A 26120-nucleotide genomic window follows, 5' to 3' on the forward strand; every position below is an offset into this window, starting at 1 on the left:
ATAGAAAATCTCGAAAAAGAAGCAGACATGGCAGCCGAACCCAACAACAATGCTAGAAATGCGAGAAAGATACTTGGTGACTATACTGCACCAACTTCCAACTACTATAGAAGAAGCATCTCAATTCCTGCCATTGGATTAAACAACTTTGAACTTAAGCCTCAATTAGTTTCTCTAATGCAGTAGAATTGCAAGTTTCATGGACTTCCATCGGAAGATCCTCATCAGTTCTTAGCTGAATTCTTGCAGATCTGTGATACTGTTAAGACCAATGGAGTTGATCCCGAGGTCTACAGACTTATGCTTTTCCCCTTTGCTGTAAGAGACAGAGCTAGGATATGGTTGGACTCACAACTTAGAAAAAGCCTGAACTTTTAGGATAAGTTGGTCACCGCTTTCTTGGCCAAGTTCTTTCCACCTCAAAAGCTGAGCAAGCTTAGAGTGGACGTCCAAACCTTCAGACAAAAAGAAGGTGAATCCCTCTATGAAGCTTGGGAAAGATACATATTCAGAATGGAGCATCTTGGATATATTCTATGATGGTCTGTCTGAATTGTCCAAGATGTCATTGGACCACTCTTTTGGTGGATCTCTTCATCTGAAGAGAACTTTTGCTGAAGCTCAGGAACTCATTGAGGTGGTTACAAATAATCAGTTCATGTACCCTTCTGAAAGAAATCCTGTGAGTAATGGGATGACTCAGAAGAAAGGAGTTTTTGAGATTAATACTCTGAATGCCATATTGGCTCAGAACAAAATATTGACTCAGCAAGTCAATATGATTTCTCAGAATCTGACTGGATTGCAAGCTGCATCCGGTAGTACTAAAGAGTTACTGAAATTCCTCCTAGTACTCTCCCAAGCAATACAGAAGAGAATCCAAAGAGAGAGTGCAATGCCATCAATATAACCAAAATGGCCGAACCTATAGAGGAGGAAGAGGCAGTGGTTTCCAGTTAGGAAGACCTCAATGGACGTCCACTAACCACTAAGAAGTTCCCTAATAAGGAACCAAAGGCTCATACAGAGACCATAGAGATTTCACTGAACTTACTATTACCATTCATGAGCTCTGATGAATATTCTTCCTCTGAAAAAGATGAAGATATTGTTGAAGAGCAAGTTGCTCGGTATCTAGAAGTAATCATGAAGCTGAATGCTAAGTTATTTGGTAATGAGACTTGGGAGGATGAACCTCCATTGCTCTTTAGTGAACTGAATGGCTGGGTTTAGCAGACATTACCTCAAAAGAAACCGGATCCTGGAAGGTTCTTAATACCTTGTACCATAGGCACCATGACCTTTGAGAAGGCTCTGTGTGACCTGGGTCACGCCACTCTCTGTAATGGAGAAACTAGGGATCTTTGAGGTACAAGCTGTAAGAATCTCACTAGAAATGGCAGACAAATCAATGAAATAGGCTTATGGACTTGTAGAGGATGTCTTAGTGAAGGTTGAAGGCCTTTACATCCCTGCTGACTTCATAATCCTAGACACTGGGAAAGATGAGGATGAATCCATCATGCTTGGAAGACCCTTCCTAGCCACGGCAAGAGTTGTAATTGATGTGGACAGAGGAGAGTTAGTCCTTCAATTGAATGAGGACTACCTTGTGTTTAAGGCTCAAGGATATTCTTCTGTTAACATGGAGAAGAAGCATGAAAAGCTTCATCCAATTCTCTCCATACAGAGTCAAGCAGAGCCCCCACACTCAAACTCTAGGTTTGGTGTTGGGAGGCCACAATCATGCTCTGAGCATCTGTAAAACTCTGTAAGAGCTTCCTGTCAAGCTATTGACATTAAAGAAGTGCTTGTTGGAAGGCAACCCAATTTTATTTATCTATGTTAATTACTTTTTCATTCCATTTTCCATTATTAATTTATGTTTTCTTTAGGTTGATGTTCATGTGGAGTCACAAAAACAGCTGCAGAATTAAAGTGGAATCAAAAACAGCATCAAAAACAGCACACCCTGGAGGACAGACTTACTGGCGCTTAAATGCCAGTAAGGATAGCAAAATGTACGCCAGAATTGGCAGACAGACTGGCGTTTAACGCAAGAAAAGGGTGTCTGGTGTCTGGCTGGCGTTAAACGCCAGTAAGGATAGCAGAATGGGCATTTAACGCCCATTCTGGCAGCATTCTGGGCGTTAAATGCCAGAATTGGCAGCTAGACTGGCGTTTAACACCAGAAAGGGGCATCAGCCTGGCGTTTAATGCCAGAAATGGCACACAGAGGGCGTTTAAACGCTAGAAAGGTGCAGGGTTGAGAAATTCTTGACACCTCAGGATCTGTGGACCCTACTTGATCCCCACCTACCCCAACTCACTCTTTCTTAAACACCATTCACCTATCAAATCCTACCCTCTTCCCTATAATCTCTCCATCACTCACATCCATCCACTATTTCCCAAAAAACCATCATAAAACCCCACATACCTCCCCTTTCAAATTCAAAACACTTCCCTCCCAAACCCACCCATTCTCACATGGATCCCCTCTCTCTCTTACCCTATAAAGACCCCTCCTTACCACCTTCAATTTCACACATTGATAAACCATTATTTTATGATTTATATTGTGTTTAATTGAGTGGTTTTATCAAGTCTTCACCCACTTATTCATATGATTTGCAAGTATTTACAATTCCTTCCTAAAATTGTTCTAAAATTGAAAACTTGCTTCCTAAAGATCTTTTAATTGTATATTTTTATTCTCCTTTATACCATTCGATGCCGTGATCTGTGTGTTAAGCGTTTCAGGCTTCATAGGGTAGGAATGGCTTAGAGAATGGAGAGGAAGCTTGCAAAAATGGAAGGAACACAAGAAATTGAGGAGATGACCAGCGAGAAGCGACGCGGACGCATGGCTCACGCGACCGCGCGAAATGGAGGAAATCGCAGTGACGCGCTCACGTGCCTGACGTGAACGCGTGGATTGGAAGCTGCACGAGTGACGCAAATGTGTGGACGACGCGCACGCGTGGAACGAAAAAACGCTGAATGACGTGCACGCGTGGATGACGCGTACGCGTGACGTGCGCGATCTGCAGAATTTACAAAAATGCTGGCGTGAATTTTGGGCCGCGTTTTAACCCAGCTTTCGGCCCAGAAAGACAGATTAGAGCCAGGAAACATGCAGAGACCAGGGACAACATTCATTCCGGATAATTCTTAGTTTTTTAGATCTGATTTTACTCCTCCTCTAGGTTTTCTCTCTACACATTCATAGTTCCTAGGATTTTGTTTTTATTGATTTTTGGATTGGGATATTGAGAAGAGTTATTACCTTGATGAGCGGATATCTTATACGCTTTTTGGGGGGTAATTTCATGTAGATTTTAGTATGTTTTAGTTAGTTTTTATTATAATTTTATTAGTTTTTAGGCAAAATTCATATTTTTGGACTTTACTATGAGTTTGTGTGTTTTTATGTAATTTCAGGTATTTTCTGGTTGAAATTGAGGGAGCTGAGCAAAAATCTGATTTAGGCTGAAAAAGGACTACTGCTGCTATTGGATTCTGACCTCCCTGCACTCGGAATGAATTTTTTGGAGCTACATGAGTTTAATTGGCGCACTCTCAATTGGGTTGGAAAGTAGACATCCAATGCTTTCCAGCAATATATAATAATCCATACTTTGCGCGAAGATAGACGATGTAAACTGGCGTTCAACGCCAGTTCCATGTTGCAGTCTGGCGTTCAGCGCCAAAAACAGGTTGCAAGTTGGAGTTCAACGCCAGAAACAGGTTACAACCTAGCGTTCAACTCCCAAAACAGCCCAGGCACGTGAGAAGCTTAATCTAAACTCCATTGTTGGGGGTGAGGAGCTCTGCAGCGTCTCGATGGATTAATGCAATTATTTCTGTTTTCCATTCAAACACGCTTGTTCCTATCTAAGATGTTCATTCACGCTTCACTATGAAGAAGGTAATGATCCGTGACACTCATCACCTTCCTCAATCCATGAACGTGTGCCTGACAACCACATTCGTTCTACATTAGATTGAATGAGTATCTCTTAGATTCCTTAATCAGAATCTTCGTGGTATAAGCTAGAACATTTTGGCAGCCACTCTTGAGGATCCAGAAAGTCTAAACCTTGTCTGTGGTATTCCAAGTAGGATTCAAGGATTGAATGGCTGTGACGAGCTTCAAACTCGCAATTTTTGGGCGTGATGACAAATGCAAAAGAATCAATGGATTCTATTCCAACATGATCGAGAACCAACAGATGATTAGCCGTGCTGTGATAGAGCATTTGGACCATTTTCACTGAGAGGATGGAAAGTAGCCATTGACAACGGTGACACCCTACATACAGCTTGCCATGGAAGGAGCCTTGCGTGTGTGAAGAGGAGGACAAGAGAAAAGCTGAAATTCAGAGAACAAAGCATCTCTAAAACTCCAACATATTCTCCATTACTGCATAATAAGTATTTATTTCATGCCCTTTTACTTTTTACAATTGAAACTAAAAATTATTATTGATATTATATCCTGACTAAGAATAATAAGATAACCATAGCATGCTTCAAGCCAACAATCTCCGTGGGATTCGACCCTTACTCCCGTAAGGTATTACTTGGACGACCCAGTGTACTTGCTGGTTAGTTGTGCGAAGCTGTGAGAAATAGTCCATTAATATTGGCATACACAATTTCGTGCACCATACCTCTGCAAGAATTCATCACTCTAGTTTGTTTTCTTTACTTTTTGCTTACTCTTTCATATCCTTAATTTGTTCAGAGTTACAATTGGATTATTTTTAGAATTTATTAATACAAGAACCATTTTTATTTTTAATTGGTCTTTTTTATTATTGTCTATCATCTCTTTCTTTATTTCTTATTTTTATTTTGTGAAATTTACATTCATGATGAGCGAGTAGTTCTCTAACTTGATTGGGAGTTGATTGAAAGGAGAACCTTGAGTTGGAATGCTCAAGAGTAAAATTGTAATTGCGTTTATTGTTGGATGGCTCTCTAGTCACTGACACTAATCCTTCCCAAGGGAGAGGATTAGAACTTGTGAATAGAAGTAGACTTCCAACTTACTTGACTTTCCTTTACCTAGTAAAGGATAACTAAGTAGAACAACCTTCAATTATCAATTGATCTTGGGAGAACTCCAATAAGGATAGAACTTCCGATTAATCTACTCCCGGTCAAGGTTTTTATTTAAATTACATAAATTCTCTGATTTAATTTTCTATTTACCAAACTCAAAACCATCTTAGAAAACCTCTGATTAATAGAATAGCACACCTTTCTACAACTCGTTGGGAGACGACCTGGGATTCATACTCCCAGTATTTTAATTCTAATTTTGTGACAACCCTTCTAAATTGATAAGCAGATTTTTGTTGGTTAAGAACTGTACTTGCAACGTATCTCTCATATTAATTTCTCAATCTGCCAATTTCCGCCACGTCACACATCACAAACACTTCTTAACCCCCTTGGTCGAATTCATCACACTCCTCTATATCCTCCATTTCTTCTTCTTCTTCTCCTTTCTTTCTTTTGCTCGAGGACGAGCAAACCTTTTAAGTTTGGTGTGGGAGAAAGCTCTGCTTTTTGTTTTTTCATAACCATTAATGGCACCTAAGGCTGGAGAAACCACTAGAAAGAGGAAAGGGAAGGCAGTTGCTTCCACCTTCGAGTCATGGGAGATGGAAAGATTCATCTCAAAAGTCCATCAAGACCACTTCTATGAAGTTATAGCCAAGAAAAAGGTGATCCCCGAGGTCCCCTTTATGCTCAAAAAGAGTGAATATCCTTAGATCCGATGTGAGGTTCAAAGAAGAGGTTAGGAAGTTCTCACCAACCCCATTCAACAAGTCAGCATCTTAATGGTTCAAGAGTTCTATGTTAATGCATGGATCACTAAGAACCATGATCAAAGTGTGAACCTGAACAAAAAAAATTAGCTCACAATGGTTCGGGGAAAATACTTGGAAAAACCGTGAGGTTGGTATTCAACTTGCCAATGATGCAAGGAGATCCTCATCCTTTCACTAGAAGGGTCAACTTTGATCAAAGGTTGGACCAAGTCCTCATGGACATCTGTGTGGAAGGAGCCCAATGGAAGAGAGACTCCAAAGGCAAGTCAGTTCAACTGAAAAGGCCTGACCTCAAACCCGTGGCTAGAGGATGGTTGGAGTTCATCCAATGCTCTATTATTCCTACTAGCAACCGGTCTAAAGTAACTGTGGATCGGGCTATCATGATCCATAGTATCATGATTGGAGAGGAAGTGAAAGTTCATGAGATCATACCTCTAGAACTATACAAGATGGCTGACAAGCCTTCTACTTTGGTAAGATTAGCATTCCCTCATCTCATCTATCACCTATGCAATTTAGCCGGAATTGTCATAGCGGAAGACATCCTCATTAAAGTAGACAAGCCCATAACTAAAAAGAGGATAGATCAAATAAGAGAGCCCACTCATGGACCTCAACAAGAGCATGAGGAAATCCCTCATCAAGAAACCCCTGATATGCCTCAAGGGATGCATTTCCCTCCACATAACTATTGGGAGCAACTCAACACCTCTTTAGAAGAATTGAGTTCTAACATGGAACAACTAAGGATGGAGCACCAATAGCACTACATTATCCTCCATGAAATTAGAGATGACCAAAGAGCCATGGGGGAGGAGCAACAAAGACAAGGAAGAGATATTGAGGAGCTCAAGCACTCCATAGGATCTTCAAGAGGAAGAACTAGCCGCCGTCACTAAGGTGGACCTGTTCTTTAATTTCCTTGTTCTTATTTTTCTATTTTTTGGTTTTTATGCTTTATGTTTTGTCTATGTTTATGTCTTTATTACATGATCATTAGTGTTTAGAGTCTATGTCTCAAAGCTATGAATGTTCCATGAATCTTTCACCTTTCTTAAATGAAAAATGTTTCTATTTGCAAAAGAATAAGAAGTACATGAATTTCAAAATTTATCTTGAAATTAGTTTAATTATTTTGATGTGGTGGCAATACTTTTTGTTTTCTGAATGAATGCTTGAACAGTGCATATTTTTTATAGTGAAGTTTATGAATGTTAAAATTGTTGGCTCTTGAAAGAATAATGAAAAAAGAGAAATGTTATTGATAATATGAAAATATATATATATATATATATGTTGGCAAAAAAAAAAGAAAAAGCAAGCAGAAAAAGCCAACAGCTCTTTAAACCAAAAGGCAAGAGCAAAAAGCCAATAACCCTTTAAACTAAAAAGGCAAGGGTAAAAAGGATCCAAGGCTTTGAGCATTAATGGATAGGAGGGCCCAAGGGAATAAAAATTCTGGCCTAAGCGGCTAAATCAAGCTATCCCTAACCATGTGCTTATGTCATGAAGGTCCAAGTGAAAAGCTTGAGACTGAGTGGTTAAAGTCGTGATCCAAAGAAAAAAGAGTGTGCTTAAGAACTCTGGGCACCTCTAACTGGGGACTCTAGCAAAGCTGAGTCACAATCTGAAAAGGTTCACCCAGTTATGTGTTCGTGGCATTTATGTATCCGGTGGTAATACTGGAAAACAAGATGCTTAGGGTCATGGCCAAGACTCATAAGTAGCTGTGTTCAAGAATCAAAATATTAAACTAGGAGAATCAATAACACTATCTGAATTCTGAGTTCTTATGGATGCCAATCATTTTGAACTTCAAAGGATAAAGTGAGATGCCAAAACTGTTCAGAAGCAAAAAGCTACTAGTCCCACTCATCTAATTGGAACTAAGCTTCATTGATATATTGAAATTTATTGTATATTATCTTCTTTTTATACTATTTTGTTTTTATTTGCTTGGGGATAAGCAACAATTTAAGTTTGGTGTTGTGATGAGCGGATAATTTATACACTTTTTGGCACTGTTTTTACATAGTTTTAAGTATGTTTTAGTTATTTTTTATTATATTTTTATTAGTTTTTATGCAAAAATCACATTTCTGGACTTTACTATGAGTTTGTGTGTTTTTTGTAATTTTAGGTATTTTCTAGCTAAAATTGAGGGACCTGAGCAAAAGTCTGATTCATAGGCTGAGAAAGGACTGCAAATGTTGTTGGATTCTGACCCTCCTGCACTCAAAGTAGATTTTCTAGAGCTACAGAGACCCAATTGGCGCACTCTCAATTGTGCTGAAAAGTAGACATCTTGGGCTTTCCAGAAATATATAATAGTTCATACTTTGTCCGAGATTTGATGGCCCAAACCGGCGTTAAAACGCCCACCAGAGACCTTTTTCTGGCGTTTAACGCCGGAACTGGCACCAGAATTGGAGTTAAACACCCAAACTGGCATCCAAGCTGGCGTTTAACTCCAGCAAAGGCTTATGCACGTGTAAAGCTCAAAGCTCAGCCCAAGCACACACCAAGTGGGCCTCGGAAGTGGATTTCTGCACTATCTGCACTTAGTTACTTATTTTCTGTAATCCCTAGTAACTAGTTTAGTATAAATAGCACTTTTTACTATTGTATTTCATCTTTGGATCATCTTTCGATCTTTTGATCAACTTTATGCTTGGCTGGCCTCACGGCCATGCCTAGGCTATTTTCTCTTATGTATTTTCCAACACTGGAGTTTCTACACCTCATAGATTAAGGTGCGAAGCTCTGTTGTTCTTCATGAATTAATGCAAGTACTATTATTTCTCTTTCAATTCACACTTACTTATTCTCCAAGATATACTCTTGTACTTAATTCAGTTAAGTTAGAATGAAGTGGTGATCCGTGACAATCACCCACTATCTTCGTTATTCTCTTAGCCAAGATCCGCGTGCCTAACAACCACAAGCGGTCTACATGATGTTCAACGTAGTCATTGAACGACAGTCGAAGTATAGTCTCTTGGGTCTCTGATCCACAGACTGAGTCCGTGAGGTTAGAATCTTCGTGGTATAGGCTAGAACCAATTGGTAGCATTCCTGAGATCTGGAAAGTCTAAACCTTGTCTATGGTATCCAGAGTAGGATCTGGGACGGGATGACTGTGACAAGCTTCAAACTCACAAATGTTGGGCGCAGTGACAGTGTGCAAAAGGATAGAGAGATCCTATTCTGACACAAGTGAGAACTGACAGATGATTAGCCATGCGGTAGTTATGCCTGGTATTTTTCATCCGAGACGAGAAATCTAACAGTTGATTAGCCGTATAGAAACTGTAGCCTGGACCATTTTCACTGAGAAGATCATACAGCATGCCATGGAAGGGAGTACGCATGATTGGATGAAGACAATAGGAAAGCAGAGGTTCAGAAGCAACAAAGCATCTCCAAACGCTTATCTGAAAATTTCACCTATGAATTACATAAGTATCTTTATTTTAATTTATGTTTTATTTATCTTTCAATTATCAAAACTCATAACCAATTGAATCCACCTGACTAAGATTTACAGGATGACCATAGCTTGCTTCAAGCCGGCAATCTCCGTGGGATCGACCCTTACTCGCGTAAGGTTTTATTACTTGGACGATCCAGTGCACTTGCTGGTTAGTTGTACCGGAGTTGTGAAAAGTGTGATCACAATTCCGTGCACCAGCACCCCAATTGATTTGAAAAAAAAATCATTGAAACTTGCTTGATTTATATATTGTGGAACATGTTTTTGAGCTAAGAACACACAACCATGTGAGATTTTGTGCCTAAATGTGTGGTTGTATCATATAACCACTATTTTCAATCTTGTGTGTGTTATTCTCTTTCTATGATTGTAATCTTTGATTTGCTTGATTCTTTATGTCTATTATTTTGTGTATGAATGCATTTATATGATTGAGGTTTTCTTTTCATTAGCTCACTTACCCAAATACCCTACCTTTCATCCACCATTGTTAACTAACTTTGAGCGTATTTTAATCCCTTTTTGTTCTTAATTTTAGCACATCACTACCCCTAAGTGAAAAGCAATAAATGTCCCTTGTTTGGATCTTTGATTAGCTTAGGCTAGTGAGAGTGATTATCATTCAATTGTGAGAAATTTGGAAACTTTGGTGAGATAAAAGTAATTTTTATATTTTGTTGAAGATCTTGGGAATTGGGTACATACTCATGCATTAAATATTTAAACCATATGCATTGATACTTTTGTATATAATTCATCAAAAGAAAAAGAGAAAAATAAAAGAAAAATAAAAGCAAAAAATATAGAAAAAGAAAAAGAAAAAAAAAAAGAAAGCAATAAAAAGGGAACAAAATGCCCCAAAGTTAAAGTAATAATAACAATACATACGTGTTGTGATCAAAAGGGGAATGCGTGAGTGTGTGAAAAAGTGAATAATGGGTAGTTAGATTGCATTAGAATTTAATTGGTTGTTGTAGGTTAGGTGGAAGTTTAAGTTAATCAAAGATTCAAATTCTAGTCCACTTGACCAAATACAATCTTACCTTGACCCTAGCCCCATTACAACCTATGGAAAAGTCCTCATGATAAATGTATGCATGCGTTAAACAATTGTTGATTGTTAGATGAAAAAAAATATTGGAAATCATGATTAGAGGAGAATTGAATGAATCAACCCTATACACTTGAGCGACTAGAGCGGATACACATCCAGTGAGGGTTCGATTGCTCAATTCCATGTTTTCACCTTTCATTATCTCTTTTCTTGCAAGTTGTTAAATTCTTTTCAATAAATCAATTCAATTATGGATTTGATTTGACTGTGATTGCTTTAGCCTTTATGTTTATACATGCTTTCTTAAGGATTGATTTATTTTGACCAAGTAGTTGCATTCATTTAGATATATTACATTTAGATAGGGAGCATATAGATAGTTTGCATTGAATTAATGTTGATACTCCTTGTCTCTTTCTCGAGTTTAGCATGAGGACATGCTTAGTTTAAGTGTGGGAAGGTTTGATAAACCCTAATTTTGTGGTTTATCTTATGTTGAATTTAGGAGATTTTATCAACTTATCTCACATTTATTCAATGAAATAGCATGTTTTGTGAAATTCTCCAAATTTGTGCTTAATAGTTAAAAACATGCTTTTTGGGCCTTTAATTAGCTAAATTTAATTCTCTTTAATCACATTCGATGCCTTGATATGTTTGTTGAGTGATTTCAGGTTCATAAGGCAAGGATTGGATGGAAGAAGTGAAGAGAAAAGCATGCAAACTGGAGAATTCATGAAGGAATGAGGATTTGCAGAATTCACGGGGACACGTATCCATGGCCTACGCGTACGCGTGGGAGGAAATCTACCAGGCAACGCGTACGCATCACCCACGCGTGCGCATGACAAGTGTCACGTGACCTCATTAAAGTGAATATGTTGGGGGCGATTTCTGAGCCATCCAGGCCCAAATCCAACTCATTTTTGAAGCTATTTGATGCAAAATTTAAGAGGAAACAAGGGAGAGCAATTAGATGAGGTTAGAAATATGTTTTAAGGTAGTTTTCTTGAGAGAGAAGCTCCCTCTTCTCCCTAGAAATTAGGGTTCTTAGTTTACTTTTCTCTTAGATTTAGGTTTTATTTCTTGTTTTCACTTAGTTTTCTTTGCAATTTCTTGTTATTACATCTTTGTTCTCTTATTTCTTGTTAATTTCTCATTCGAGCCATTTTTTTGTTTATGAACACTCTTGTTACTTTGAATTTCATTTAATGCAAAATTGATGTCTTATTATGTTTCTTATTGTTTAATTGAGTTGTTATTGTTATCTCCTTACATTTGGTAGTTTTAGATTTTATTATTCTTGTAATTTTACCATGCTTTTCTTTTATGCCTTCCAAGTGTTTGAGAAAATGCTTGGCTTAGGTTTCGTGTAGATTTTGTGCATTATTGGCTTGGAAAGAGAAATTAGGTGCCCTTGAGTTATTAATACCCAACTCATGTTGGTGATCTAGAGTTGTTAGTTAATATTGTTTCCATTGATGCTAATTTTTTGCAAATTTAATTAGTAAGGTGATTAGGACTTATGGATTGAGATTAACTAGTCTTATTTGATTTTCTCCCGATGTGGGAGATAACGAAATAGGATTATCTCTTGATAACTGTTGTGTTATGATTAACGACTAGGATAGAAAACATAGATTCTCAATCCTTGCCATGAATGCCTCTCTTTAGTATTTGTTCTCTTTAGTTGTTTGCTTTATTTTCTCGCCATTTAATTTCTCGCACTTTTATCAACCCACCTCATGAAACTCATAGCCATTAATTGAGCACTCGATTGTAATTCCTAGGGAGAACGACCCGGAGGAAGTACTCTCGGTTATTTTTATTGGGTTGAACTCGTGACAACCAAAATTTAGGTCGTCCGACCAAACGGTTGTTTTTGGTTGACAAATTTCTAATCCTAACACTTTCACAATTTTATTTTCTTTTATTACTAGGTCTTTTAGGATTTTTAGTTGCATTTTCTTATTTTGCATATATACTTAATAAGCTTAGTCAAAATAATGAAATCTTCCAAGAAATTTATCTATAGGGCATCCCCATTGATTTGAGTAATTTGCTTGAATTATATGTTGTGGAACATGATTTTTGAGATAAGAACAAATAAGCATGTGAGTTTTGAGCTTAATTGTGTGGTTACATTATATAACCACTATTTTTCTTCTTGTGTGTATTATTCTCTTTCTATGATTGCAATCTTTGATTTGTTTGATTCTTTATGTCCATTATTCTGTGTATGAATGCATTTATATGATTGAGGCCTTCATTTCATTGAGCTCACTTACCCAAATGACCTTACCTTTTATCTACCATTGTTAGCCAATTTTGAGCCTATTTTAATCCCCTTTTGTTCCTAATTTTAGCACATCACTACCCCTAAGTGAAAAACAATAAATGTCCCTTGTTTGGATCTTTGATTAGCTTAGGATTGTGAGAGTATTTATCATTCAATTGAGAAAAATTTGGGAACATTGGTGAGATAAAAGTAATTTTTGTATTTTGTTGAAGATCTTGGGAATTGGGTACATACTCATGCATTAAATGTTTAAACAATATGCATTGGTACCTTGGTATAGAATTGATGACATGTCATCATGTCATGTTTTTCTATGCTTTTTCATACAAAAAATTGATGATTAGTGCTTAAATATCGAATGCTTTTGTGCTTAAATGGTATATTTCTTTGATCTTTTGATTTTATAAATCTTGTAGGAAATAAGTGGAAAAAGAAGCAAAAAAAAACACAAATTAAGCTCAAAAAAAAGAAAGAAAATTTTGGGACACACTTTAAAGTTTGAGCATGCTTTGGAACCTTAGGCCACACTTTTAAAGTGTGGCCCATGACCATGGCATTAGCATCATGAACTATCATGCATTAATGCTTATGCATGCATGGATTTAATTATTAAAGCCAATGAACCATGGCGTTACATGAATGAACGCTAACGTTCATTAATTAATTGGCATTGCTAATAAAGCCAATGAATGCATGCATGTAATATTATTAAATCAATCATTTGACAAGGCATTAATGAAAGCATGCATGTATTTAATTATTAATGCCTTATGCATGCATGAATTAATAACTAAGGCATGCATTTAATTGAGAATGAATTAAATGAATGCATGCTACGTTGGCTTATTCACACTAGTATTATTAATGCCATCATTTGCTTATTCAGGTATTCATTAAATGAATGCATTGGCATTAGTGTTAAAGCCAATAAAAGCATGCATGAATCCTTTATTAATGCCATGAACAAAAGAAGCAAGCGTTCATTAAGAGGAACGCTACAAATGAACGCTACTAATGAATGAAATAATGCAATACATCAAGCGTTCATTAAAGTGAATGCTACGCTCAAAAAATTGAGCGTTTTCGGGCATTCACCAAGGCTTGGAAGCTAGGGAGCACACAGCCAGCGGTCAAAGGAATGAACTAAGCGCTCAAAGAAGTGAGCGCTACGCTCACAACTGTGAGTATTTTCGAACTCTTGCCCAAGAAAATTAAGGAAGCACAACACTCACAAGAGGGAATGCCAAGGCTCGAAAGGGGAGCACCCAAGGAGCGCCAGGGATCGAAGAGGGGGCATGCATTGAAGCAACAAGGAGTAGCGCTCATAGTTGGAGCGCAGCGCTCACTTATTGAGCGTTAGGAGCATGCTTAGCCAAAGGAAAATGAACGTTACGCTCACAAAACCCAACGGAGCGCTACCATGGGAGCTAATCAAATGCACCCTGATCCATGCCACTTGAACCAAGTCATCCGGATCCATTCTTCTTCAAATCCAAAGCAAGCAAAGCCCGTTATCATCATTCAAAGGCACAAGAGATAGATAGAATAGGAATTTCATTTAATTGTAATTTATTTTTAATTTTAATTCATTTTAATTTTGTAAAAGCCTATATAAAGACATCAGTTTCATTTCACTGAGGGGGTTGGCTCTAATAGAGAGCAGTAAGAGTAGGAGTATAATAGAAAGCTCTCTTTAATACACCTTTGTTTTCTGAACTCTATATTTTAAGAATTCAATTTAGCTTATGCAATTTCAATTTCTGATAATCTTCTTCTACAAGTTTTCCTTTCTGAAATTTTACATCAGTTTGTTGTGAGCTTGATTTACATTTCTAAGCAATTTAAATTTTCCTGCACCTCAATACCCTTTTCTATTGATGAAATTTACTTTCCTTGTCATTTAAGATTCTGTCACTTGTTCTAAGCTTTGATTTACTGCCTCTTTAATTTCCAGCACCCAATCCCCTTTACATTTACTGCAATTTATATTTCTTGTCATTTAAGCTTCTGCAATTTACATTTTTCACTTTATATTTTCTGCGATTCACTTTCTGTTGCTTCAATTTCATCCAATTCACCAATGTTAGCTTGACTAAACAAATCACTCACTAAAGTTGCTTGATCCATCAATCCCTATGGGATCGACCTCACTCTTGTGAGTTATTACTACTTGATGCGACCCGGTACACTTGCCGGTGAGTTTGTGTGGAATCGTTTTTCCCTCATCAAGTTTTTGGCGCCGTTGCCGGGGATTGATATAGATCGACAATGATTAAGTGGGTGAGAAGTCTAGATTAAGTATTCTCTTTGTTTTGTTCTTTTAATTTTTTGTTCTGAGTTGACACCAAGGTGTTTGTGTTTTTGCCTCACTAAGCAAATGTTACCTGAGATATGAATTTAAGTTTTCTTTGGTGGTGTGTTTTACAAAATTCAAATGGAGTTCAACTCATCTTATAATCAAACAGATTTTATGGGATATTACCCACCATCACCAATTTCTAATGATGACTGGGAATATCACCAACAAATTACAGATCGTGAGCACTTCAATCCATGGAGATATGTCTCAGAACCACAAGATGAGCAAGAGAATCATATGGGATATTTCCCACCACCACAAAATGATTCAAGTCATTATGATGGCTGGGAATATCACCAAGAAATGATAGATGATGAAGCAATTCACATGAGATATGATCGAGAACCACAAGATGATTTATGTCATTATCCTTATGGTGTTTGGACATGTCAACAAGAGTGTGAACAATCAGTTGAAATGGGACACCTCCCAAAGAAACAATATGATCCAGATTTTGATGAGTCTAACAACTACTCATATTGTGGCTAGGAAAGTCAAAATCAAAGAAATCTTAGTGATCCATACGGTGTTCATCAAGAAACATCATCACTGGAGTGTGCTTTCAATAAATTCATGCAAAATTGTCCACCAATGCTACAACAAGATCCATACTGTGATGAATTCAACAATTTTTCAAGTTGTTCTTGGGAGGATAAAAATCAGAGAACACCCAATGTGTCATACTCCATTAATCAAGAGCCATCATCACTTGAGCAAACCTTCAATTCATTCATGCTAAATTGTCCAACCTCACCTCCCAGTTTTCCACTTGAAAATTTTTCATCACTTGATTTTGCCTCAACACAAAGCCTCCCTCAAGATCCATTCAACTCATCTCACCAACCACAAAATTCATTCCACTACACAGAAAATTCATCTCAACAGTCACAAAACTCATTTCATGACTCACAAGATTCATCTACAACACTCAAAACAACCTCACTACAACACATTTATATCCACAAAATTTCTCTCAACCTTCATCTTTTGAGCTAGCAGCTGAGGACCTCCTTCAAAAGCCAGAAAACTATTGTAAAGGCAAGAACAATCCTGGAGAAAATAAGAAATTCTCTTCCAAATGATGGATGCACACTTGGAGAACATAAGAAAACACTCAGAACCGCTAAGTAAGGAAGATGAAGACCACTTGATGGATGTGAAGGAGGAAGTGGAAAAGCAAGAAGAAGAGGCACCTGTGTCAAGCAAACTTTCAATGAAGAATGAGGTGGTGGAGACAATTGAACCTGAAACGAACTTAAGATGACAAGGGAACATGAAAACTCACAACCCTCACAAACTTCCATGAACCAAAGACTCTCAACAGTTGAGTCTGTGATTGAAAAATATGAAGAGGAGATGAAGAAATCTTGGGAAGAACAACAAACCTCCTCCATGAAAGTGCTATTAAGTCAAATGTTGAGTGTAAAGGAGGAAGTGAAGGAACAAGAAAGTGAGGAATACAATCAAGGAAGCTCATACTCAAGTGAAGCAGAGAATTACATAGATGAAGGGCTTATTGAACCACCAATTCAAAAGGCTTTTAATGAAGATAATACTCCAATAATCACACAGCAACCAAGTCTTGAATCCAAAGAAGTGAAGGCAACTAACAAGAGCACCAGTCCTACCCCTAATCCAGCAAGCAAGCTCAATCAAGCCATTAACAAAAGGAAGCTTGTTGAGGAAAGACCAAGACAAGGGACAATAGCTGAATCTTCTTCTCCCTTAAAGTCATTCCTCTTAACAAACTAGAAGAAGAGGAAGAAATTAAAGAACAACATATCAAGCAAATGACACTAAAAGAGCGCTTGTTGGGAGGCAACCCAACCTTAGGTAACATTTCATTACTTTGCTTTGTCTATTTTCTTTGTTTGCTTTGTTTGAATTTCAATAAATTGGCATATGATTACATTCTAAGTTTGGTGTTGCCATGCAACAATTTGTTTTCAATCTCTATGGATGATTGCATCAAAAATGAAAGTGGCACACTAAGATTCTAAGTTTGGTATGCCACTTAATTTTCTATGCAAATCTAGCAACACCACTTGTCTGCATAATCATAATGCCTCTGCAATCTTGTCTTTCTTTTGGGTTTGATTTCTCTTCTTTGCTTTAGTTATCCCTTTGCTCTCAATTCTTTCATTTATTTTGCTCCTTAACTGTTTTCGTTAATACATCACCAAGAAATCCTTATTCATGACAGATTCTTAGCTTGGTGATTGTATTTAACATATAACAGTTTCATTTAGTCTTGGTTCAAATAAAATGGACATGTGATTGCATTCTAAGTATGGTGTTGCTATGCAACAAAATTTTCTTCCAATATTTACTAGATACTTGCATCAACTCCAAGTGAAAGTGTCACACTAAGTTTGGTGTGCCACTCATTCTTTATGCAATGTATCATGCACACCCTCTTATTTTTGCAATCAAAATGTCTCTGTTTCTCTGTGCCTTCATGGTTATTTTTTATTTTGCTTGCTTAAAACACATGTACTACTAACATTTCATTGTGTAAGACTCCAACACTTTAAATTGCATGATTGTCTTTATCTTCTCTGTTTACATGTGTGTATGAATAAGCATAGCCTGAATTTTGATCTGTAACATGTTGCTATGCCACTATGATTACCAACTTGAGTTTTGCAAAGTTTAAAGCAGTAAAGTATCATGATCATAAACAAACAAGGAATTAAAGAAGAACTTAGCATGTGCATACAAGTATTGGAAGGCTAGTATGGTCAATTGTTGCTCAATTGCATTAGATTTTATTTAATTGAAGTTTTCATCTAGGACATTTTGTGAAATTTTTTTGAAATCATGGAAACCTTGAAGAAGCAAATGCAATTACGGAAAGAAAATCAAAAGGGAAAGAATGAGAAAGCTGAAGGCTCTGAGTACCAATGACAATTCAATTGTTAAGTACTTGTGGTGTTTATGAATCAAGCAGAAAGCTTGAAAACAAAACACTTAGAAAATCAAAAGCACCCAAAAAGAGAAGCTAATAAGAAAATCAAAAGCTTGTTTCAAGGAAAAAACATAAGGAAAAGATTTCATAAAATGAGCTAGATAGAAGCATCAATCATTTACATTTCTTTTGTGATTATGCTATGCATGCATAGAAAACTAGCCAACCATGAACATTGAGTTGCTATTCTTCTTACCTTGGATTGTCAATCTCTATTGCATGATTCTTCTCTTGCTTAGGGACAAGCAAGGTTTAAGTTTGGTGTTGTGATGACATGTTATCCTGTCATTGTTTTTCTATGCTTTTTCATATAAGAAATTGATGATTAGTGCTTAAATATTGAATGCTTTTGTGCTTAAATGGTATATTTCTTTGATCTTTTGATTTTATAAATCTTGTAGGAAATAAGTGGAAAAAGAAGAGAAAAAAAACATAAATTAAGCTCAAAAAGAGGAAAGAAAAATTTTGGAGCACACTTTAAAGTTTGTGCACGCTTTGAAACCTTAGACCACGCTTTTAAAAGCGTGGCCCATGACCATGGCATTAGCATCATGAACTATCGTGCATTAATGCTTATGCATGCATGCATTTAATTATTAAAGCCAATGAACCATGGCGTTACATAAATGAACGCTAACGTTCATTAATTTGCATTGCTAATAAAGCCAATGAATGCATGCATGTAATATTATTAAATCAATCCTTTGACAAGGCATTAATGAAAGCATGCATGTATTTAATTATTAATGCCTTATGCATGCATGAATTAACAACTAAGGCATGCATTTAATTGAGAATGAATTAAATGAATGCATGCTACTTTGGCTTATTCACACTAGTATTATTAATGCCATTATTTGCTTATTCAGGTATTCATTAAATGAATGCATTGGCATTAGTGTTAAAGCCAATAAAAGCATGCATGAACCCTTTATTAATGCCATGAACAAAAGAAGCAAGCGTTCATTAAGAGGAACGCTATACAAATGAACGCTACTAATGAATGAAATAATGCAATACATCAAGCGTTCATTAAAGTGAACGCTACGCTAAAAAAAATTGAGCGTTTTCGGGCATTCACCAAGGCTTGGAAGCTAGGGAGCACACGGCCAACGCTCAAAGGAATGAACTGAGCGCTCAAAGAAGTGAGCGCTACGCTCACAAGTGTGAGCATTTTCGTGCTCCTCAACCAAGAAACCAAGGCACGCGCAAGGAAAGCAAAACACATCAAAGACTGGCGCTCAATTAAGTGAGCGCTACGCTCACAAGTGTGAGCATTCTCATGCGTTAGAAGCAAGAAAAGCAAGGCCAAATCAAGGAGCGCTCAAAGAAGTGAGTGCTATGCTCACAAGTGTGAGTATTTTCGAGCTCTTGTCAGAGGAAATTAAGGAAGTGCAGCACTCACAAGAGGGAATGCCAAGGCTCGAAAGGGGAGCACCCAAGGAGCGCTAGACATAGTGCTCAATTAAGGAAGCATAGCGCTCACTAAAAGAAGCGCCAAGGATCGAAGAGGGGGCACACATTGAAGCAACAAAGAGTAGCGCTCACAATTGGAGCGCAGCGCTCACTTATTGAGCGCTAGGAGCATGCTTAGCCAAATGAAAATGAACGCTACGCTTACAAAACCCAATGGAGCGCTACCCTGGGAGCTAATCGAATGCACCCTAATCCATGCTTCTTGAACCAAGCCATCCGGATCCACTCTTCTTCAAATCCAAAGCAAGCAAAGCCCATTATCATCACTCAAAGGCACAAGAGATAGTTAGAATAGGAATTTCATTTAATTGTAATTTGTTTTTAATTTTAATTTCATTTTAATTTTGTAAAAGCCTATATAAAGGCATCAGTTTCATTTCACTGAGGAGGTTGGCTCTAATAGAGAGCAGTAGGAGTAGGAGTAGAATAGAAAGCTCTCTTTAATACACCTTTGTTTTCTGCACTCTACATTTTCAGAATTCAATTTAGCTTATGCAATTTCAGTTTCTGATAATCTTCTTCTGCAAGTTTTTCTTTCTGAAATTTTACATCAGTTTGCTGTGAGCTTGATTTACATTTCTAAGCAATTTAAATTTTCCTGCACCTCAATTCCCTTTTCTATTGATGCAATTTACTTTCCTTGTCATTTAAGATTCTGTCACTTGTTCTAAGCTTTGATTTACTGCCTCTTTAATTTCCAGCACCCAATCCCCTTTACATTTACTGCAATTTACATTTCTTGTCATTTAAGTTTTTGCAATTTACATTCTGCACTTTATATTTTCTGCAATTCACTTTCTGTTGCTTCAATTTCATCCAATTCACCAATGTTAGCTTGACTAAGCTAATCACTCACTAAAGTTGCTTGATCCATCAATCCATGTGGGATCGACCTCACTCTTGTGAGTTATTACTACTTGATGCGACCCGGTACACTTGCCGGTGAGTTTTTGTGGAATCATTTTTCCCTCGTCAATAATTCATCAAAAGAAAAAGAGAAAAAACAAAAGAAAAACAAAAGAAAATAAAAAAATGCAGAAAAAAAGAAAAAAAGAAAAAAAAAGAAAAGAAAAAAAAAGAACCAATAAAAAGGGGACAAAATGCTCCATAGTAGAATAATAATAACAATGCATATGGAACGTGAATTGAAGAGAATGCATGAGTATGTGAAAAAGTGAATGGGTAGTTAGGTTTGTATTTGAATTTTATAGGTTGTTATATGCGTTAGGTGAGAGCTTAGGCTAATCATAGATTCAAATTTCAAGCTCACATGGCCATATACATCCTTACCTTGACCCTAGCCCCATTACAACCTATGGGAAAGTCCTCATGATATTTTTATGCATACATTAAATAATTTTTTATTGTTAGATGAAAAACAAATCTTAGAATGCATGATTAGAGGAGAATTGAGAGAATCAACCCTATACACTTGAGCGACTAGGGCGGATACATCCGGTGAGGGTTCAATTGCTCAATTACATGTTTTCGCCTATGATCATCTCTCATCTTGCAAGTTTGTAAATTCTTTTCAATAACTAAATTCAATTGTGGGTTTGATTTGATTATGATTGCCTTAGCCCTTATGTTCATATATGCATTCTTGGAAGCTGATTTATTTTGACCAAGTAGTTACATTCATGTAGATAGATTACATTTAGATAGAGTGCATTTAGATAGTTTACTTGCATTGAATAAATGTTAATACTCCTTTCTTGTCTTTCTTGAGTTTAGCATGAGGACATGCTTAGTTTAAGTGTGGGGAGGTTTGATAAACTCCAATTTTGTGGTTTATCTTGTGTTGAATTTAGGAGATTTTATCAACTTATCTCACATTTATTCAATGAAATAGCATGTTTTGTGAAATTCTATTCATTTGTGCTTAATAGTTAAAACATGCTTTTGGGCCTTTCATTAGCTAAATTTAATTCACTTTAATACCATTCGATGCCTTGATATGTTTGTTGAGTGATTTCAGGTTCATAAGGCAAGGATTGGGTGGATGAAGTGAAGACAAAAGCATGTAAAGTGGATAATTCATGAAGAAATGAGAATTTGTAGAATTCATAATGACGTATGTACGTGGCCCACGTGTACACGTGGGAAGGACATTTTCCAAGCGACGCGCACGCGTCACTCATGCGCACGTGTGACGTTGGTCATGTGACCTCATTAAACTGAATACGCTGGGGGCAATTTCTGAGCCATCCAGGCTCATATCCAACTCATTTCTGAAGCTATTTGATGCAGAATTGAAGAGGGAACAAGGGGAAGCAATTAGATAGTGTAGAAATCATGCTTTAGGTAGTTTTCTTGAGAGAGAAGCTCCCTCTTCTCTCTAGAATTAGGGTAGATTTAGGTTAATTTCTCTTATATTCAAACCTTAATTCTTGTTTTCATCTAGTTTCTTTACCTTTCCTCGTTCCTTTGCCTTAATTTCTTTAGTTTATCTTGTTAATTTCTCTTTTGAGCTACTTTTTATGTTGATGAACTTTTGTTGATTTCAATTTCCTTTAATGAAACTTGATGTTTTATATTTCTTTGATGTTTATTTGAGTTATTGTTGTTATTTTCTTGCATTGGGTAGTTTTAGAATTTATTATTTCTTTCAATTTAATATGCTTTTCTTTTATGCCTTCCAAGTGTTTGACAAAATGCTTGGGTTAGTTTTAGAGTAAATTTTGTGCATTCTTGGCTTGGAAAGAGAAATTAGGAAATCTTGAGTCATTAATACCTAATTTATGTTGGTGATCTAGAGTAGTTAGTTAATATTATTTCCATTGACGCTAATCCCTTGCTAATTCAATTAGTAAGGTGATTAGGACTTATTGATTGAGATTAACTAGTCTTATTTGATTTTCTCACGATGTTGGAGATAACGAAATTGGATTATCTCTTGATAATTATTGTGTTATTATTAATGACTAGGATAGAAAGCTTTGATTCTCAATCCTTGCCATGAATGCCTCTTTTTAGTAGTTGTTATCTTTAGATGTTTGCTTTATTTTCTTGCTATTTAATTTCATGCCCTTTTTATCAACCCACCCTTGTGAACCTCATAACCAATAATTGAGCACTCGATTGTATTTCCTAGGGAGAACGACCCGGGAGCAATACTCTCGGTTATTTTTATTGGGTTGAACTTGTGACAACCAAAATTAAACTTTGATTGAAGGTTGTTTGTTGGTTTGGACTATATTTGCAACGGGATTATTTTGTGAAAATTCTAAGCCAATCATAACCTTCATTTCACCATGGAATGAATCTTGCATGATTGAAATGGTTGGTAAGAAAACTTAATACGGAAAACATAAACATCTCCAACACCTTAACTATTTCTCTCATTGATTTCTACACCAAAGGCATTATTTGCTTCCTTTATTCTTTCTTTATTGTTTAATGCTTTTGAAACCCTACAAAACCAACTATTTTGTTTGCCTGTCTAAGCCAATCAGTTGACCATTATTGCTCAGTACATCAATCCTCATGAGATCAACCATCACTTACCTGAGGTATTACTTGGACGACCCGGTGCATTTTCCAGTTCAGTTGTAGATATTCTCAAAATCTACACCAAGTTTTTGGCACTGTTGCCGGAGACTAATGGTGATTGACAACTACCAGTTGTCTGATTGCTCATATTAGGTACTTTTCTTAGTTTTGTTTGTTTATTTTTCTTTAATTTTTTGAATTAGGTTTTGTTTATTTTTCCTTAAATTTTTATTTTAAGTTTGGTGTCCCATTAGTGATTTTTCTCTTTTTTTTTTGAAATTTTCGAAAATATCAGTACTCTGCCTTATTTAACTTTTCAAATTCTTTAGTTTACTTCTCTCTTATTGATTTTTGAAATTTTTAGTTTAATTGCTTCCTTTGTATTATTTTATTTCTTTCTACATAGGATACCTCAGTGGAAATTCTCTGCACTTTGACATAGAGATTCTTACTTTTCTTTGTTTTCTGTTTGTTTATGAGGAAGAACAGGGACAAAGAACCCTTTCTTGATTTTGATCCTGAACCTGAGAGGACCTTGATGCAGCGCTTGCAACAAGCTAGAGCTTATAGAGCCAGTGAGAATCTCAGGGATACTTTTGAGAAGGAAGCCATGGATCCCAATAATGCTTTTAATGGTAATGGTAGGAATTCGAATGGTAATGAGAATGCTAGGAGGACGCTGAGCTCCTATACTGCCCCCACTTCTGAATTTTATGGGCGCAGTGTTGTCGTACCTCCTATTGGTGCAAAAACTTTTGAGCTGAAGCCACAACTAATCACCCTAGTGCAGCAAAACTACCAGTTTCATGGACTCCCGTAAGAAGACCCAAATTTGTTTATTTCCAATTTCTTGCAGATCTATAACATTGTAAAGACTAATAGAGTGAATCTTAAAGTCTATAAGCTCATGCTCTTCGTATTTACTATGAGGGACAGGGCAAAGCAGTGGCTAGATACATAGCCCAAGGAGAGCTTGGACTCTTCAGACAAGGTGGTCAATGGATTTCTGACCAAATTCTTTTCACCTCAGAAGTTGACCAAGCTGAGGGTGGATGTTCGAACTTTCAGGCAGAGAGATGGTGAGTCCCTCTATAAAGCATGGAAAAGATACAAGTAGATGATCGGGAAGGGTCCCCCATATATGTTTTCGGACTGGACCAAGCTGCAGATTTTCTATGATGGCCTCTCTGAAATGGCAAAAATGTCTCTGGACAATTCTACAGGTGGTTCCTTGCACATGAATAAGATGCCGGAAGAGGCTATTGAGCTTATTGAGATGGTTGCTAACAACTAATATCTGTACTCTTCTAAGAGGAATCTTGTGAATCCCGTGAAGAAAGGAGTTATGGATGTGGACACCCTTGATGCCATTCTAGCTCAGAACGAGATCATCTCATAACAAATCAACATGATTTCTCAGCACTTGAATGGGATGTAAGTCTCAGCTGTTAATACTCAAGATTTATCTTATGACATGAGAAGAGGCTTCAACCAAGAGAAAAATTATGGTTATGCTCAATCCACTCCTGAGCAAGTTAATTATATTGAAAATTCCTCCGAAAATTCCAATAATGATCCTTATTCGAATACATTCAATCAAGGATAGAGGAATCACCCTAATTTTGGGTGGAGAGAGCAACCCCAGAAGCCCCAGCCGAATTTCAACAACAACTCTCAGGGCGATTTCAATTAGAATAAGTTCAATAATTTCAACAACCATCAATTCAAGCTTCTCAACCACAGTAGGCATCCACTCAGTTCAGATCAATTCTAACTTGGCCTCTTTAGTTGCAGAACTTTCCAAGAGCACTCATAGCTTTATGCAGGAGAGGTGACACAGAGGTAAACCCAAGAGAAAAGTGTAAAGCCCCCACAATGGATAATGAATCCATACTGAAGAAGGAGGCACAAGTTGCTAAAGGGTTAGAGGAGAAAGAAGCTCCAGAAAAGGCTGAAGTTGCATTGTTACACGCCCTACCTAGGGAACCTATTCAAGAGCCTGAAGTACCACATCTTTAGAAGCTCCAAGTAGAGACCAAGGACGAGCAGTACTCTCAGTTCTTGGGAGTCTTAAAAACCTACAATCAATATCCCTTTTGCTGAGACTCTTGAGAAAATGCCTCCCTATGCTGCATTCATGAAGGACTTACTATCTAAGAAGAAGGCCTTAAAGGGAGATGAAATAGCAGTCCTGACCAAGGAATGTAGTGTACTCATTCAAAGCAAGCTACCAAAGAAGATTGCAGATCCAGGGAGCTTTTCAGATTTTTTGTACTATTGGAAATGTCACCTTTGACAAGGCCCTTGGTGATCTTGGCTTAAGTATCAATTTGATGCTCCTGTCTGTGATGAAGAAGCTGCAAAATCAACAGGCACAACCTACAAGGATAGCATTGGAGATGGATGATAAATCTCTGAGGCCTGTATATGGGCTAGTGGGAAACATTTTGGTCAAGGTTGGAGAGCTCTTCCTGTAGATTTTGTTATACTTAATATGGGAGGGGATGCAAATAACTCCATAATATTGGGAAGACCATTCCTGGTCACTGGGAGAGCTCTAATTGATGTTGAGAGAGGTGGATTGGTTCAAAGGATGCATGAGGACTACTTGGTATTCAAGGTTTTTAAACCTTCACCACTCTCTGGAGAAGGAAGTACTTGCATGTGGAGTTCATTGCTTAAGCCTCCTCCTTTGGTGGGGACCAATACAATTTCCCTTGACATCAAACCTAAGTTTGGTGTTGGACATTCATCACCCACCAAGGAGGGCAGAGGTCTCAAGAAGAAGGTACCCAAGAGCTGGAGGAACAAGAAGATTCCCACTAAAGACTTCTCACTTGGGATGAAAGTGGTGTTCACTAGAAGTCCAATCCTACCTCATATAGTGAATAGGATCCTATCTCTGAAGCATGTTGAGTTGATCCATAAGAGCATAGAAAAGAAGTTCACAGTAAGGGGTGAAGACCTAAGCCCCTATAACCCTCCTCCTTAGAGGAGCTGACTGTCAAGCTAGTGATGGTAAAGAAGCGCTTGTTGGGAGGCAACCCAACCATGAGTATCCTTTAGCTTTATTTCAATTGATTTTCATTTTTTCTTTAGTTTAATTTTTTAGTGTTTCTCACAGTTTCCC

The sequence above is a fragment of the Arachis duranensis genome, chromosome 5 (assembly GCF_000817695.3).
Source record: "Arachis duranensis cultivar V14167 chromosome 5, aradu.V14167.gnm2.J7QH, whole genome shotgun sequence".
Classification (NCBI taxonomy): domain Eukaryota; kingdom Viridiplantae; phylum Streptophyta; class Magnoliopsida; order Fabales; family Fabaceae; genus Arachis; species Arachis duranensis.